The sequence below is a fragment of the Necator americanus genome, chromosome X (genome assembly GCF_031761385.1).
Source record: "Necator americanus strain Aroian chromosome X, whole genome shotgun sequence".
Taxonomy (NCBI): Eukaryota; Metazoa; Nematoda; class Chromadorea; order Rhabditida; family Ancylostomatidae; genus Necator; species Necator americanus.
In genome coordinates, this window is record NC_087376.1 from 31,588,607 (window position 1) to 31,606,507 (window position 17,901).

Here is a 17,901-nt window from a genome sequence, read left to right on the forward strand (position 1 = left end):
TGGTACTCTTGTGATTCTTGATTAGGTTTCGTTTCTCCCTCGTAGAGTGTTGAAGTAACTGGATGAGAAAAAGTACTCTATAAGGTATTTTTTCCAGTGATTATTGTAAAATTTAGCTGTGTAGTGATCTCGCAGAAGTACATCAACCTCAGATTACTCCTCTCTTAAATTTGATGAGTTTCTGTAGCTGTCCGCTTAGGAATGGACCCGTGATGGCGGAGACAGCGCCGCTACTCGTGAGGTACATTTACGTCTCTTGATCCTCATTTGTTCACTACAACACTCCGAGAACAAAAGTAAGCAGAAGAGAAGAGCAGGTGTTATTTCAAGGTCAACAAGTTGATAAATCTTTCCCGTAGAATGGCTTGGATCCGAAAAAGCCTGGAGATTGTTTCGGCAATGTCTTTCTCCTTCAGTATTGTACTCAAAGGATGCTTCTTCCTGAACATCGTAGAAATCTTCTCTATTATGCAGTGAATCTCGGGATATGCTTAAAAAGCATGTACCCTCATCATCCTTTACCCACTTCTTTTTTCTTGGGAACTGCTTGTATTTCTCATTACATGCTCCAAACATCAACTGTTTGATGGTAGTGAAAGATAATTGCTCTAATGTTGTACATATACGCATGTGATGAAGTTACAAGCTAGTATCTTCAGCTTTCTAAAATTAAACTCTAGAAACTAAGCCCTTAAATAATCCATAAAATTGGGAAATGCTTCGAAAATTAGAAGTTAGAGAAGTTTTATGAAAGTATAGGGCTGGTTCGCTTGCTTAGTTTTCGTTACATGTACAAATTTTGGAGAGATAAGCAACGTTTTTCTGTTACATAAACTCCTGGAAGGATAAGTAAACTGGCTAGGAATGATTTTTACTAACTTGCATACTTTTGGGAGCATGATTCCCGAAAATCTGCATCCGTGATGCTGAAGAATACCCATCGTTTTGATTCTATACCACTAAGTTGGGTGAATACGCTCACCGTTTTTGTACAAATCCATCTTTACATATTATTATCCTCGATTCTGTCTGTTATTCGCACCTGTTCAACAGAGGTTTTTTTATGAGATAAGTCAGAAAAGGAGAATGGCTTCAGAATGTGGGAAAAAAATACTGGAAATGCAGCTCAAATTACATGGAGTTAGGCGTTGCCCTTAGAGGGTATATACTCGCCGTGTCGTTTCTTCAACGTTATTGTCATCCACACGTCGTCAGTTGAATAAGTTATGAAGGTAGTTTCTGCAAAACGTTATCCTGCATCTGTCTCTTTCACGGACAACTGTTAAGGATTTCTTATGTGGAAAAATATGTAGAAATTTTTATGAATAGATGACAAATTGCAGAACCATTCTCCAAGTATTTTAGCGACGTGTGCAGTAGAAGAATTAATTTCACACATTCATATGAATTCGTCATTAAGCTAACCAAATAAAAGTTAGAAGAGAATCCAAACAAAGTGCTGCGTTGACTTTCGGAAGCCGAACAAATGTTATACTATGCTAAAATAACTATGTACAAGTTCTTTTTAAAACTTTATAACTTTTGAATTTAGCCTGAATAAGAATAATTTTAATAGTTTGTACAGATTTGAAACATTCCAGGGTCATAGGTGATTTCTATAATGTCTATGTTTCTATACTCCTCATTTTCGTTCTAATTCTCATTCTAACTTCTAATCCACCAGAATGTGTCCTGAATCATTATCATTATCATTGACTAGCACTGCAGTTTTATAATAAATCTTATTCTCTGAATTTAAGAAAGTAGATCATTCAAAAAAGTTTTTAAAAAAAACCAAGACATAGAGAACTTTAAGGAAACTCCGTTTTATAGTTAGAATTGAAATTCTTTCAAAAATTGGTCAACACCATGTTTGAATAAATTAATAATCTGCAAGATTTCGGATCAACGAATGAATACGTCTCTCGTTCTAGCTCAACTAAATGGCTTCTCACTGTTTTTTGTTTGCTTTTTTTTTCTTCCACTCTTCATTTGCTGTTACGCTATCCGCACATTTTTTTCAAAAGAAAGTGCTATAGAGACAACGTTGCTCGACATTCTCTTTTATGAATTCGCACAGAACCACGACGTTATTCATAGTCTTCATTTCAATGTTAATAATGTTATATATTATTATCATAATGTTTTAAATGGTGCAAATAAACACCCGAAATTACGGTATAAGGGATGCTTGTCGAATTAATCATCGTTGAATTTTAAGCTGTTATAAGTTATGTATAATAACGAAATTTTCGAAAGCTATTATTACTATCTACATCTATATATAATATATCTAGATAGATAATAATAATATATCTATTATTATTATCTATTTATGAACATAAATAACGTATATTTTAGCAACTATGGAAGAGTTATTTTATGTTATTCCAATAGGATAGTTGCGAACTTTTGTTTATATTTGGTTAAAAAAACTTCTGTAAGCGAGTATTTACAAATACCTATATTACTATCTAAACAACCAGCTAGCTAGCTGATATGTAGTTGAGACGTAAAAAAGCAAGGATTAGCCCGAGACGTACGAACTATGCTTAGGCCTGGATAATGTATTCGGATCCTACTTTTAAATCCTAATTATTCAAAAATTCGGTCAGTCGAATGCGGCGCCGTATTCGATTTCATTGAAATATCGGACTCGATCATAGTGCCTGAGTAATTGAATCCTCACATGTATCCAGAAATAAAATTCGGATCAGAAAAATAAATTGACATATTCACTAACAGGTTTGCGATGCCTGTATTGAATCCGTGAGTGTGGAAAAATGTGGCAAAAAGTTTCACGGTTTTTTTTTTATTGAGAATTATTACGTAATACGCGATGTACGTGTTTGAGCAACCTCTTATTTATGGAGAAAGGCATGAAGGAAAGGGGGCTCAATTTTTGTAAATTTTGAGTAAAAATACCCTCTACTCCTGTACGCATTTTATTAAGCGTAATTTATGAAATCAGGCGTCTTTTCATCTGCTTTTCACTATCCTTTTGTAGTATTCTTTCATCTGTTGTTCCCTCAGATACAATTTTTCCAATTCTATTTTTCAGAAAAAAAAGAACATTTGAGGGTAACAAGAATGTTACGTTGCTAAAAGCCAAACTTCATTTTGAATCATTCTTGCAAAAAAACATGAAGTCATTTCAACAATTACTTGAACGCGAATATGCCCGAGAATCCAGTTATTCAACAAAGTGAATATACGTGAAAAAAAAGTTTCAATTTTCTTTTTCAGTATATACAATATTGAGCTTTCCCTATTCCCTGCTCTCATTTCATTTATTTTTCGTTTTTTTTTCACATGAGCAAAGTCTATTACATACGAAGAAACATGATTGGATCTGTTGCAAAATAAAAAGTGTGTTGTTCCAATAAAATCTGAACTAATTCCCGAAGATTTTTCTTATTTTCCCACCGATGCGCATGCGGCTATAAATTCAATTCTCGAAAAAAACAGGAAATGAGGAGTTCCTGGACAATTGCTGACCTTCAAAACTTTAGCCTTTTTTGCTTCGAACTTACAACAATCACCTACAAATTTTTGTTTTTGACTTCCACTCAGTTTCTCTCCTAAAAAGTTCCGTCAAGTTTCTGCAAAATAGAAACTGTTGTTAAGCTATTGCCAGCGTATGAAAATGTACAGCAGTTCTTATTCTCGGATTGTCTATTTCTGTGAGATGTGCAGTAGTTCTTTTTCTAGGATTGTCTATTTCTGTGAGATGTGCAGTAAAATGAAGGAAAGGCGAGATGCCTATTTTCGGCTATATATGTTGTCAAAAAAGTTTGAAATCTACTGGGAAGGTCATGTTAAGCAACACAAAATTCGATTCAGTATACGTGTGAATTCTGAGGATAAGAAAAAATCACCTTGAAAACAAAATGACATGGACTTTCCCACTTTATTTTATGTTTTGAGTAAAAGATAATCAATAGAAATTTTCATACTTGAACGGCATTTCGTCGACTTTTCCCTCCAACGAATGAAATGCCACTGATAATACGATTTCTATGTCGGAACAGTTTGACTATTTGCACAATAAAAAGATATTTTTACGTAGAAAGTTAAATTTCTCCTTTAACGGACCTAGTGAGCTGGCTGGTTCGTACCAGTGTTATATGCCCGATATTTTATGATTCACATTTTTCTTCTCTGATAAACGCAGCTTTGAGCTGTCACGCTTCCATTTTCATAAAAGCCTTTTGTTTTGTAGAATCAGCATACGAAACACTAACTTAACATTCGATTCTGTTTCGTTCTTCGTTAAAAATCTGGATATTCACTGTTGAAAGCGACATTTCTTCATTGCTATTTTAGCTACATTTTCGGGACAGTTCCACTTACATTAGGAATACCGTCTGTAGTCGAGTAGAAGAACACAAACTAGGAACACTTGGGGTTTGGACGGATATGATTATTTATATTGCGGATAATTGAACACCTACATTGGAACATCTTTTTATTGAATTTTTTTTAAACCAAATTCTACCAGTGAATTGGTTGCACTTCTCTGCATTGTATTTCTCCCTAATGTGACTTGTAATCCGATATGAACTTTAGAGTCAATGCTGATGCTTCTTCCTCCTCACTCCTGAGAAGCGTATTCCAAAAACATTCCCATTCCCTCCCTCTCATCCACCCCCACTTCCATTTCCTACGCCGAATGGATTTCTTGCGTTTTGTGATGGAAGATGTGCTGGCGCTGTACTTACCTCCGGCACAAAGGAGAAAATGAATGTGAAGCCCGATAACAAGGCTCCAAATCTATGGAAAGCGTCAACGTTCTCTGTTAGCCTTTCTTCTAATCACAATGGACTTTAACGCACATTAGATAAAGCATTAAAGGATTTAAGATCTAGGAAGGGGATGGATTCAATGTGCGATATATAAATGAGTTTATGTTCATATTTTGTCCGCTTGTTCGTCTCAGTACTTTTTTTATCGGAAATGTTTTGTTAAGCATTTGGTTCTGATGTATATATTTCTCAGCAGTCACATTTTTCATTTTTCTCTCAACTCTTAAAGCTGACAACAAATTGCTCTTTTTGTTTAAGAGGCGTTCCCATGGTTTTTTTTCAGTTCTTTGTCGTAACAGTTTTCGTTTCTAGAGAACTAATGCAGATCTGTGTTATTTTCACTTGAAGCCTGCATATGTTATTATATATATATATATATATATATATCTACATGTATAGTTGAGCAGTATGCAGTGTTTGGGATGTCACGCCTCATGCGCAAATTTGCGAGGTTTTCTGAGTTTTTTTTTTCGCCCACAAAGAAAAGTCTTTCAGTAGACACACGGTTACATCACTTTTTGACGACTTCGGATTTTCGCTTTCCAGCTCTGTCTGCAACCCTTTCACTTTTAAGAATACTTATTCTGCTGCTCATACTCACTCTCTACTCACATACAACTGTGAGGAGTCAGCTCAACGCTGACAACAATTCCGAAGATTTAAATGAGATTTAGCACATTTCCCTTGACTTTGTGTGAGTTTCAAGAAACGTGTACACGCTGATTTGTTGACTGACTCTCTTAATAAGTAATAAACCAAAGTGTATAGATGTTAAAGAACAGTGAATATAATGTGAAGCTTATAAATGAGCTCATCCTTGACTCGTTTTCTAGGAATAACAATCGCCGTTTTATCACAGTGATATGTAGCTCGTGTTATGTACGTAGCACGTCGTAGTGTTTCTTCATGTCACCTATTTTCTCATTCATTGCGAATATTCAAGCTAAACTGGGTAACTCGAGTAACTGCTTACTTGCATTGGATCGAGAGAGAACTTACGATGTTCCATCACTAGGATTCGCTTTCTGTTAAACCTCATTCGCCTTCGGAGGGCTCGCTCTTTCATGCGCAACCGTCAACAGATGAGATGGCGATGACGTTCGTGCGTCGATACTCTCCATTTGTGTACGGAGCGTAGAAAGAAGAGTACGTTCACGATGGGAATATCCCGTGATGGTGGATGAGTAAGCTAAGTGCATATAACTGTTTTCGTTAAAGAAGGACGCAATCATTTTCCCATCTTCATAAGAGAAATTTCAAATGAGTCCGTAAGGTCTGGTCCATTCCAGTAACTTGAATGTGAAGTCTCGCATCAAACTCTTCCCTTTTTTTCAGTACTGAGTCAAAAATGTATGTCGTATATATGTAGTGTGTCACGGATGTTTCTTGAGCTATTTTTGGGTGATTTTCAGTAAAACCACACGGTTAAGCATCCTCTCCTCTTTCAAGCCTCATTTGTTCACTTCTTTCTTCATGTCACACCCACAGATTTGGTTTCACGTGCACTTCTCTGTTTAGCTCATCCATTATGATTGAAGAAGCGGATATCCAGAGAAGAAAAAAAAAACGCTTTTGATCCTTTCATGGTTGGAAATAATGCGGGTGCCCTTTCATGGAGTTTATGCGTACTAAATTGTTGACTTGCGGAAATCCACGTCTGGACCTCTTCATTCTCAAAACTCTTTTATAGTAGTGTTTTCATGGACATTTCATTTCAAGTGTACGTGTCCGTCAAACTCCATCCCCTTGTTCGTCCTTTTTCTTTACTTCAATTCATAACAGTCAAAGCACCCTCTTGCATATTCTATTGAGAGGAGAATATCAGCGGCACAAAGCTCCATAGCTAGCTTCATTTTCATACATATTCAAGGATTTTTAATACTACCTTCTAATAGTATATAGTAACAGTAATAGTATAGTTAATAGTACCTTTAAATAGTATATTTCATGCTATAAAACACGTATTTGGTGACATATAATATTGTTTTAAAATTATTTTAAGAGTCATCTCTCCACTACAAAAGCACCTAAAAATTTCCTTTGAAGAACCATTTCAAAAAAAAGAAGCTGTTGTTTTCATCTCATTGTACATTATATTGAAAGTGTTCACTAAATTTGACGCAGTGAAAATTTGTTAGTGGTCCCTTCCTTTGCTATCCTTCGCAAAACAACTTTTTTTTCTCTTGCTGTTATATCTTGACGGATTTTGTTGAATTTCTACTTTAGAACGAATCCTGTTCGAAACCAAATTAGCAGACTCTAGTTTCGTTTTTCTTGTCGACCGTACTTCTTAATGTACCTGGCTGTAGAAAAACTTGAACATGGCCACACTGCTTCATCTCTATCTTCTTAATTTTTTTGTTATATTTTTTCTTTCCCTTGCATGCACATTTTGATATTGTTAGGAGCTGCTCTTTTTCTCTTTCTTCCTGATCTAAGCATTGTTTTCTAGCGATTTAAACAAATATGAGTAGATAAATTAGAAATATTTCATTAAATAATAAACTAAATAATAGCAACAGTAAAAATGTATTTGTTTCGAAGAAAGCGAGGGTTCCAGGGAAACACCGAAGTTGAATGATTAATTCAATTAGACATTAAGAGGGAGAAGTTCACACGCTTACACTTTATAAGGTGATTTCCTTTGTATTACTTTTTTCTGCTCTTCGTTTCTGTGTTCGGCGACCCAAGTGATAATCACTAAAATGCTCAGACAAAAAAATTTCCGTTCACTCTAATGATGTGCTCATTAAAAAATATCAGTATAATATAAATATCTATCGGAATGTCTTTGATTTTAGAGCTCAAATTTACTAGAAGAGTGAGGCAAATGAGAATGACTTTTGAATTTCTAAGTATTATCCTTTTTTGGCATGAATGTGGCGCAGTTGGTACGACGAGCAACTGTGAGTCAGCGATCGTTGGTTCGAAACCGCTGAATTGCCAACAATGGGTTTCAACACGTCGGGGTCGATAAATTGGTACCAGACTTATCTAAGAGGACAAAAACATTGACTTTACACTTCAACTCACCTTGCAAGTCAAATAGAACGCGTAGGAGAATCCGGGAAGAGACTGATCAATGCCGTTGACTTTATTTTTTTTATTCTCTCCTTTTTTAAATCCACATCATGACGTGAAATGATTACTTATTTCAAAATATCAAAATCTGGAAGAACTAACTTTTATTCAGAAAACATTAAACGTTTACTCTCCGTTTTAACTGTAAACATATGAGAATGATACGTACCAATTTATGAACGAGGGCGAGGGCAGTACGATAATTTCAGCTTCCTTTTTTTCCTTTTTACTGTTTTCTTGTTTTTCCTCGGAGAAGAAAGAGTGATGTTTTAGCACGTTTTGTGTGCAAAAACTACTATTTTTAATGATTTCAGTTATTTACTAGAGTATTTCTGAGACAAACAATTGGGTAGCGCAAAACGATTGTTGTTAAGCGAACGAGTTCTCGCTATTATCCTCAAGAAGGTGTCCAGAAAGGAACACATGATGCTAAAGACCACTGCTTTGACTCACGAGAATTGTTTATTTTCAATAATTGTTTAATAATTTTAGTAATCAATTTTAGCAGTTCAATATGACTACCAGTATGCTTCCGAAGATGCAAACATAGTTTTTTTTTAATTTTTACGTGGTTATGAGCTCGAAAACATGTATGAAAGCAGTTGCGATTAGAAAATAACAGAAGTTGCGCGTTTGTTTTCTAATCCATAGGGTTATCTTATTACCTGGCCGTTGTCATTCGCAAAATTCTTAAATACTCAAGAGTGGTCTTTAAAGCTTTTCTTTTTTGTATTGGTACCACAAATTTCGTAATATTTTTAAATGAAAAGATTTTCTGAGATCGAGAAGGAAGTGAATGGATAATGAATAGGAAATAATAATATAATAATGAATTTATGAATAAAAAGTTGGTCACAATAGGATTTTTCCTCCTTTTTCCTGAGTTAGCGATATATATGCATCACATGGAAATTCCCAAAAATCGCAATTTTCGATTACATTCGATAAGTTGTTGAAGCGTTAATAATTCGGGTGAATGAGTTCCCCTATTAGAAATCTAAATTTGTACTACACTAGACGTCCTGATTTTGTCTGTATGAGTCAAATTTTGTTGATATTACTAGCCAAAACTAGAAATCTCCTCCTGTCACTCCCAATTTCCTCTGTTGTCCCTATATGAACTCCTCGTCTCGATGTTTTTTTCCTTTTTCTCCGGTTCTCGACATTTTTCTTCGCGGCTGTCGTAATTCGATGGTAGAGGCTATAAAAATCGCAATGCGTTTAAAGTTTTAGAGGAGTTCGGGTTATTCTGGAAGAACACACATTTTGAAGTTACAAATGTACTGTTTCGTTTGGTAGGAATTAATTTTATTCTAAGAAAAAAATCGTGTTCACATAGTAATCGAAGTCCAGTCGAAGAAATCGCATAGAATCCGAACTACTGAAAGAGTGTTGCATGTCTGATGTGCATAGTAATCCGAGATGTTGGCTTGTTCGTATAATCATTGGTTTTTTTTTCTCACCAACACATACGTAGAGCTTGGATTTTAAGACGTTGAAAACAATCGCAGCGATGTGGTGGATGATGTCTTGAAGCTGTTTTACTTAAGAATGCATTACTTTTAGATTTTTCCATTTGTTTATCCTCAAAACAAAGGTGCATTATGCTGTTCTTTATAATGTTCTCTTTTTTTCTGAGCTGTTTTGAGTTTGTGACTTTACACTTCGCCGTTCCTAGCTTTTCTGTCCCTTTGTGGCTTTTAGCTTTTTTCTGTGTTATTTCTACTAAGAAAACTCTGATGTACAAATATTTGAGGCCAGTGTAGGTACCAATTACAAGAATTTTCTTTTATTGGACAATCATTTTTCTCCTGTATATCAACGACGTTATCATCCAGGAAGTTGCCAGGCAAGAACGATGATTTTAGAGTTTCAGAACTGGTTCGTAGCAATTTCCATGCCCTCTTATTTTTTTTGTTTCGCCGCACTCGTCTAAAAAAAGTATTCAAAACGAAAATCTCCAAAAATTCGGTCTCATCTGTGGTTGCTCGCCTGATTTCTTCCATTACTTTTTTTCTACTTTTTCTGCCCAAAAGTTGTGATGCAAATCTTTCCATTTTAGTGGTAAATATGCCTCAGATTAAGCGGTGAGATGGGATTCTCACATCTTAGTAAGAAGCTAGGATGGATCCAGCATCCACTCATTGGGCATTACTTGAAAGCCTATGACCAAGGCGTTATTGATTTTTCTAAATTTGTCAAAGATTTTTGTGATCACAGCTCATTTTCATGGAGTTTTTTTCTTGGGAAAATGAGAGCTGTCATCACTTATGCAGATTTATCAGACTGGTGCCCGTAAATATTTTCACCGAATTATTCCGTTTCGCTCCATTCTGAAGCATTTGTTAAGGGCATCTATAGAAAGTTCGTTAGAAGACCCTCATTAGTTCCATTCTATTTATAGCTGTTTTTTTGTTGTTGAAATGAACTTGTTTGAGTTTGTACATACGTAATTTGACAGAAGTTGCCGTTAGTATTCTTGCTGAAAAGTAGATAAGTGCAAATAGTGGGGGTTCGGCAATGTATGTCTTGCACACCATTGCCCTAGATCCCATTATCTGATAGCTACATAAATTATAGTAATTACTCGCAAAAACTATGGTCAACATGGGCGTTTGCAAAATTTGGTCGATGGTGAGTGCAGAATTTTGAGGCAAGAAATCACCTGTTAGCATCTATTCAAATCGCTGGGATCAGGTTCACAACCCAGGGAAGATTTATGTATATACCTCCTATCATAAATTTCATTATTATTGTTTTCCATCAACTGTTTTCGTTCATTGGAAAAATGACTGTAAAAAGTTCCTTTTAAAGTCTATGGTCGATTTAACTGTATATTTATTCAGTCGTTTTCACATGAATCTGAATATGGATTCACACTAAACTGTGGAATCAATAGGTAGATCCTGTACGCTGTCGAAGAACCGAGAAGATCTGGGAAAGAGGGGATTATCACAGCTTCAAGACGACGATCAATTACAGATTCAGGAAGAATTAAATGATCAAAGGAACTTAGATTCAATACTACTGCTTTTATTCCCCCATAACAGTTATAAAATCGCTGAATGTAATTGCATCTTGCAGATTTTTCATACTGCAAATATTCCGTCGTTTAAATTCGATAACATGCAAGAACTTTCATGGAGATGACGATTAGAGCAAGAACATAAGATAAGCTGAGGATTTTCGTTATAAGTAGATCGTCTCGTCAGAAACTAACCAGGAATTTTGGATTTCCCATCGAAATATAGGTGAAATTCTCTGAGAAATTCGATAAAAACATCGGAAATGTGTGAGAAGAACAACGGCTATGTTATTTTCTTTATGTTCTATAAAGATGAAGGAGCAAATATGGTGAAATATGTGCACGTGTTCGAAAATCTGTGCTCTGTCAGGCAATTTTCATCACGTTATAAACCAATCAGGACCCGTTAATGCACATATCTCTCTATTTAAGAATGCGGGTGGTATTTACGAGCGTAATGTGGCACGTAAGTAGCGCACGATATTCAATAAAGCATCTGGATCAGAGTTGTCCTTGATATTTCACATCGTTCAGCAGTTTCTAACTGATTCCTACTTCTATTTCATTGAATTTATGGTAGCATTTATTTATACGGACGTGAATAGTATCTCCAAAATTTTTACCGACGGTAATTTTGTGATATTCACCAAATGTTGATAACTATAGCTCATGAATCTTCCATTTTGTTTCGCCTAAATCCTTTCTACTCTCCTCAACCATAAATCCTTGAAACAATGCCTTTCGTAATTCCCTTTGTTGAACGCATAGCAAAGCTAAATCATCCAACTCAGCTACGATTTCCTAAATGCATAACATATACATGAGTGAACGTGTGGTGTATTCCTCCTAGATCATGTTTTCAAGGTTTTCGGCTAGTTTCCTCTCTTCTCACTAATCGTCAAACGAACCAACTGTAGACAGAGGAGCAATCCGTGCTTGATTCGCTTCCGATATGCTAACCAGAAGACTACGAGCCGACTTCCAGGAATAACGGAGCGGCTAAGTGAACTGCATCGCATAGATCAGAGCGCTTTTTTTCCCAGGGAACTTTAGACGAGATACGTTGATGAACGGAAAAACAGTGTTGTGTGCAGAAGTTTGGATTTGTTTTCGAGCTGTTTTTTTATACGCGGTCGCTTGCCGCCTAGTTTCTGCGAGGCTAATCTGCTCGAGGGTTTCTTTCTACTTGAAGATGTTTACGTCGATGTAATAAGGGTGCTATTTCTTCTTGTACATGGAAAAAATAATAAAATGGCTTTTTTTTACCCCGTGGAATCAATAGGAATTCTAGGCTTAGCCGTCATGTTCTTTTTTTGTTCTCGTACAAATTTTATGTTCTTAAATTGAGCATACTGCCTTTCGAAAGAAACACACTTATGCACTGCAATGTGGACGGAAATGAGTTCAGCTATAGGTTTAACGAGTTTTAGAATTATACTTAAAAAATTTTAAATCGATCATTTTAAACTCACACTCAACAACATGAGAGAGATGTGGAGATAAATGTTAAGGCTGCACAAATAATAGCGGACAAAGGTGTTTTCGGGTGTTTTTTTAGTCTCTATTTTGTTCACCATAGAACAGTTGGCGAAATTTTTATGCCTATTCAAATTTTACTGATTGACCAAGTCTATAATCTGTATTGCTTAGCTGAATATGTTCAAATTACGTCAAATGGTAAGCAATAAATATAGCGAACTTGCTCATCAAATATTTATTTTAGCCATTATTTGTGAGGGTATGAAGTTTATGCAGGGAAATCCCGCTGTATTTACTTGAGCGTAACATAAGCGTCGATTGTGATGAATGATGTAGTCGAGGAAATTTGCTAATTTATAACTAACTGCACTCATTTCAACCTTAGACGAGAAATTTCCTCTCAGAATAATAGCTTGGTTGCATGTTTTCGTTGTCTTATCTTGTTGTGTATTATTGTTTTACTTTCGATCCTTTCGTTACAAAATCATTCAAATAAATTCGAAGCAATTTTGTAACTGATCGTGAACTCCTTTCTGAATTCGTTCCTTCCGTTAGATTTCAGGAAATATTGGCAGTGAGAAGCTGAGAATATAAAAGATTGAAGACGTTCGGAGCTCTCATTCAAGCGTAACGTAATTTTCTAATTAAGGCTCGATTAGCTGAGGTTGAACCGAAAGCACTCATAACCAGAACTTAATCACACACTTAAGCTCCACTTCTAATCGTCCAAGCGCACTCGTATTAACATCGTTGGAAATAGATCCGTCATCGCACTGCTTGAATATGTATTTGAGGCCATACTGGCTTACTCTCTCTCTTACTTTACTCGGTTACTCGCCATATATAGTAAAAGTGTGTTGTGACTGGTTGTAGCTAATGTACATGTCTCGCGGCATCATGTCTACACCTAGCCTCAGGGGCGGGACGCCGACCAATTCGCTTACGATACCCCCTCAACGCTGAGCCGAGGGGAATCGCACGGCTGGTCTGGATTGAAAATCGACCGACAAATGCTCCATTCTTTGCTGAACTTCGATGCGAAAGAAATTCCACTCTTTTTTCGTCCACTTAATTCCTCGCACACGCAAAGTATCAGCCGATTTCCAAGCGCGGTTTTTTTTTCTCCCATCATATTTGTTCGTTGTAATTCGCTCAAAAAGGAGAATCCTCGACCAAATCCTTTTCTTACATAAGGCATCTGATACATCCAGCTGATTTGCCTCTTTCCTTTCGTCCCATCGCATCCTCTCCTTCGCTGGATAGGTGCAACTGATTAACACAAGCGAATAATCCAGTTTACTAAGTTTTTTCTTTGTTTCCAATTCGGATTCAAATTCGAGATGTCCACGAAATGGCACATTAAACATTTTGAAAGATTTTACGATATTTTTACGATATCTGTTTCATGTATTTTACTTTGGTTCCATTCCTCTTACTACGTACTTTGGTTTTTGGTTCAAAAAGAAAAAGAAAGCACGTTTTTTTTTTCTGTTGTTCAAATAGTACGCGGTTTGCTAATGCAGGGAACTAAATTGCAGCCAATTTATGCAATTGCTGCGTAGGATGATCAACGTTGAACCGTGGAAAACCATGTGTAAATACGAGAAGATCCGTTAACGCCAAAATCCCAACTGACAGAAATTCCAGTCTATTGAGTTGCGAAGGTGCCATTTTATGTGTTCACGTTAGAACGTTATCCTTAGATCACGGCACGGAGATTTTCGTTGAAGCCTGTTGTTTGCTAATCCCGTCTGCACTTAGCCTTTGACATTTTGACGGAGTTTCTGCCAACAGTCGTCATTTTTAAAACATTAGTTCATGTTGCTTCAAAGGAGATATTCTCAAAGGTTTTCCCCCATGAGGCGAGCAACTCCTCCTCAACAATTTTATGAAGTACAGTTTTGCCAAACGAGTGACATGCATTTCTTTTTGAAGGAATCATTTTAAAATTCCACTAGTAAGATATAACATGTAACTGAATTGGTTCAAATGCAAAATTTTCTTGGACAAAGAGACTCTATGTTTTGATAATAACCTGGTTGCTTAAGATTTTTATCCATGGATTAGTTTTAGTGTTTGATTTGTGCGATACTTGTGTAGTACGTGCCTTGACGTGCCTCGGCAGCACAGGAACCGCTTACCGTATTAGATGGTTTTAGTTTCAAAACGCTAACACATCATATTAATCCAGGATTTCAAATTGGAGGTTTACTTTGATTCTCGACTGAATACTTTTGAAGAAATAAGCTCAGACATTTAAGGTGACCACGTTTTGCAATAAATGACGATATTAATCATTTAACTTCTAAGTAGCAGTAGTCATATTCACTTGTTTAACCTATACTGTGATGTACTAGTTGGATTTTTTAATAGATGTACTTTTTGATTGTAGCAAATCAGACGTGATGTCATTTATGCAGGATTAAGATTTAAGATTTAGATTTTTCTTTCATGTTCGGTGAACATTTAACAAGCGGATGTTTGCAGTGAGCATCTTGTTATTCGCTTCTTTTCATTCTCTCTCCTGTCTATATTAAATGATGTCTACGTTCTCTTGTTTATGTGTTTATAGCGATCCTTCCTGAAAATTTTATATTTCTTCAGTTTAACACCTCAGATAATACAAAGATATGAACGTGTCGAGAATAGTAAACAGAATAAAAACTGAAATCGCCCTGTTTGCATCACCTAACGGTTTCCAATATTAGTAGATGGATTTTGGATTTTCAGGGATTAATAAAAGATTGACGTCGAACAAAACTAATTCTTTTTCATGTGACTTAGCTCAGCTAAGTTCAACACAGGCAAGAATCAGATTACCTCGTATTAATTTTCATTTTCACATGGAATTTCTATGGGGTGGAGTTCACTAACGAAGAAAAATAGTTTAGTTTAGTTTTGGGGATCCTATAGTTTCGATTGTTGTATTGTTCGAGAAAACTGATCCATATACTTCCGGGATCTTGTTCATCGGAAATAAAAAATTGTGAATGCGTTGCTTTCTGTGGTCTCTAGCAAAAAGATAAAATATACGTATTTCTAAATTATTGCACGGCTTTATTTTTGTCCCAGCATCTGTGTATTTCACAGAAGGGATCCTCCAATTTTTACTGTACCATGGTCCAGTAGATCTCCTTATTGGGAAGTTATGGATTTTACAGCTTGAAAGATATATTATCAGCTTTTTCTTATTTCCTCAAGGTTTTTAAGTCTATTGGAACGTAAGCTCATTTTTTGAGGACTAACAGAATTGATATCACTTTTCATAAATCCAAGACATAAGCATAGAGGAACATGATCATGTCCAGCCACATTGTGCTCTAAATTATCCCCAAAATTATCCGTGCCGTCTGAGCTTCTCATTTCGTTGATTGCTTGTTTTTCATCCGTACATATTTGTAGTTACTTCATGCCTTTTCGCGATCTTGTTATCCAGTCTCATTTCTGAGATGATTCCAGAACGAAGCTAATCGATTTTTGTAGATTATCATTAGCGGCAATTACGTTCAAGCAGTACTTTTACGATATCGTTTAGAACAGGTGGAATGGGGGCGAGATTGCCAGCTCGTTTTCACGGTTTTTATCCATACGCTACATACGTTAATTTTCTTTTTCAATCCGTATGGGGGTGGAGGATGTTTCATGTGCATATTATTTAAGTGCGTGACCAAGTGCTAATGCATTTCTGAGCCAAACACGTCTACTATCCGAGTTTAGAAGCAAACATCTTAAATTTTTATAAATTGTAAAAAAAAACACAATTAAGCTTGTGTAGTAACGTAAACCTGGCACTGATTCGCTCTATTTTTGTTGCCCTCACGATATCTCCTGACTATGCACATCTCCATAGTGAACATCCACCATTTTTTCGTGGCTAATTTTATAAAATCTACGTATTTGAGCTTCACAGCCATTGATTAAAGTCTCCTTAGGCCTTTTCATTTCTCAATAATAATGGAAGTGCTTGGGTTTTTGTTGTTCTTCCAATTAGCTCCGGGCTTCTCTTTGAATGTTTTTTCCACTTGTTTAATTTTGATTTGCATTAGAAGCGAATGTGGAATTCTACGCTTCTTCATTCATATCTCTCTATTCCATTCCTTTCTGTTCTTGTTCATGAACAGTTTTCTGATCATTTTCGGGATACGCACCAGGTTTTGATTTCTCCTGCACCGTTCCTATCGTGTCTCAATATTTCCTCATGAAGATGAAAGAAACTTGGGCATAAGAAAGAAGTTTAAGAATAAAAAACCATTTTTGAAGGAGTATCACTCGAAAAAACACCCAAAACTTCACGAGTAGTTTTTAATTTCTGGTTTTTTCTTAGGCACTAAACTCGTATTTTAATTGATTTATTTTGTTCCTGCATTTTGAAGACACAGTAAATTCGGCCACTGTCCCACTAAATGAAACCTCGTTTCCCTTTATGTAATCTTTAGTGTCAGCCCCGCTCATGAATTTCTTTTTCTAAGACCTTAAAACCATATTTACTCTCATAGTTTTGGTTCACGACTCTCGGTTCACCAAAAACACTCATTTTTCTAGTTTTTATATGGGTCCCAAAATTATTTATGCTGCTTTTTTGTTTGGGTGGTTACGATAAAATATGCGGTGAAACTGAACGATTCCCATGAATCCCGAGCACGAACATCTGCCCCTGTACAGGATCCAGAACTAACTCTTACATTTTAGAACATTATAGATATCAAACCGATGCAGGAGAAGCATACATGATTAGGTGTTCTCAAATTTCGGTGAAAATAACATCGCGCAAGTATTGTCTATTATTAATGGTACACAATTGAACACGTTCATGGAAAATGTCCACGCTATTTCGGTTTATCAGTAGCTGAACAGTAGCCAACCCTTTTGTGTATCTCGAAAAAGAAAAGTAACAAAAATCAGGTACATGGCCAAAATATCCGGCCATATAACTGTGGACAGGTCAAACGACCGTGGCCATTTCTTCAAAATCAAAGATGACGAATCAGAAAAAAATCAAAATTGATCAAAAATGATCAAATGTGATAATAATGACATCATGACATAATGACACCAGCTCTTGAGTTTAAAATCCACATTATTAGTTTTTTTGATTTTTTAAAAGAAAACTCGTCGAGCAACTCCGATGTGCCAAATTGCTCGTCGTGTCGCGATCACTGGCTCAATATCCTTAAAAAAAAGTTTCGGCAACTTAAAGGTACGGATTTCAGGTGGAGTATTCGTATACGGGATAGTGGACTATGGTGGAGGGATGATTCCATCCATTTCTTCCTAACTGCTGTAAAAGACGGCCCGGAAGATACGGCTTCGAGCAGTCCGGTGCGCTACTTTCTACAGCGAGTTCGATTGGAGCGCGCCAGCCTTGTGCACGTGCCGCATCTTCCGGGCCGTTTTTTACGGCAATTAGGAAGAAATGGACGGAATCATCCCCCTCTCCATAATCTGCTATCCCGTATAAGAATACTCCACCTGAAATCCGTACCACCTCAGATTTGTGGGGTGATGCCTTTA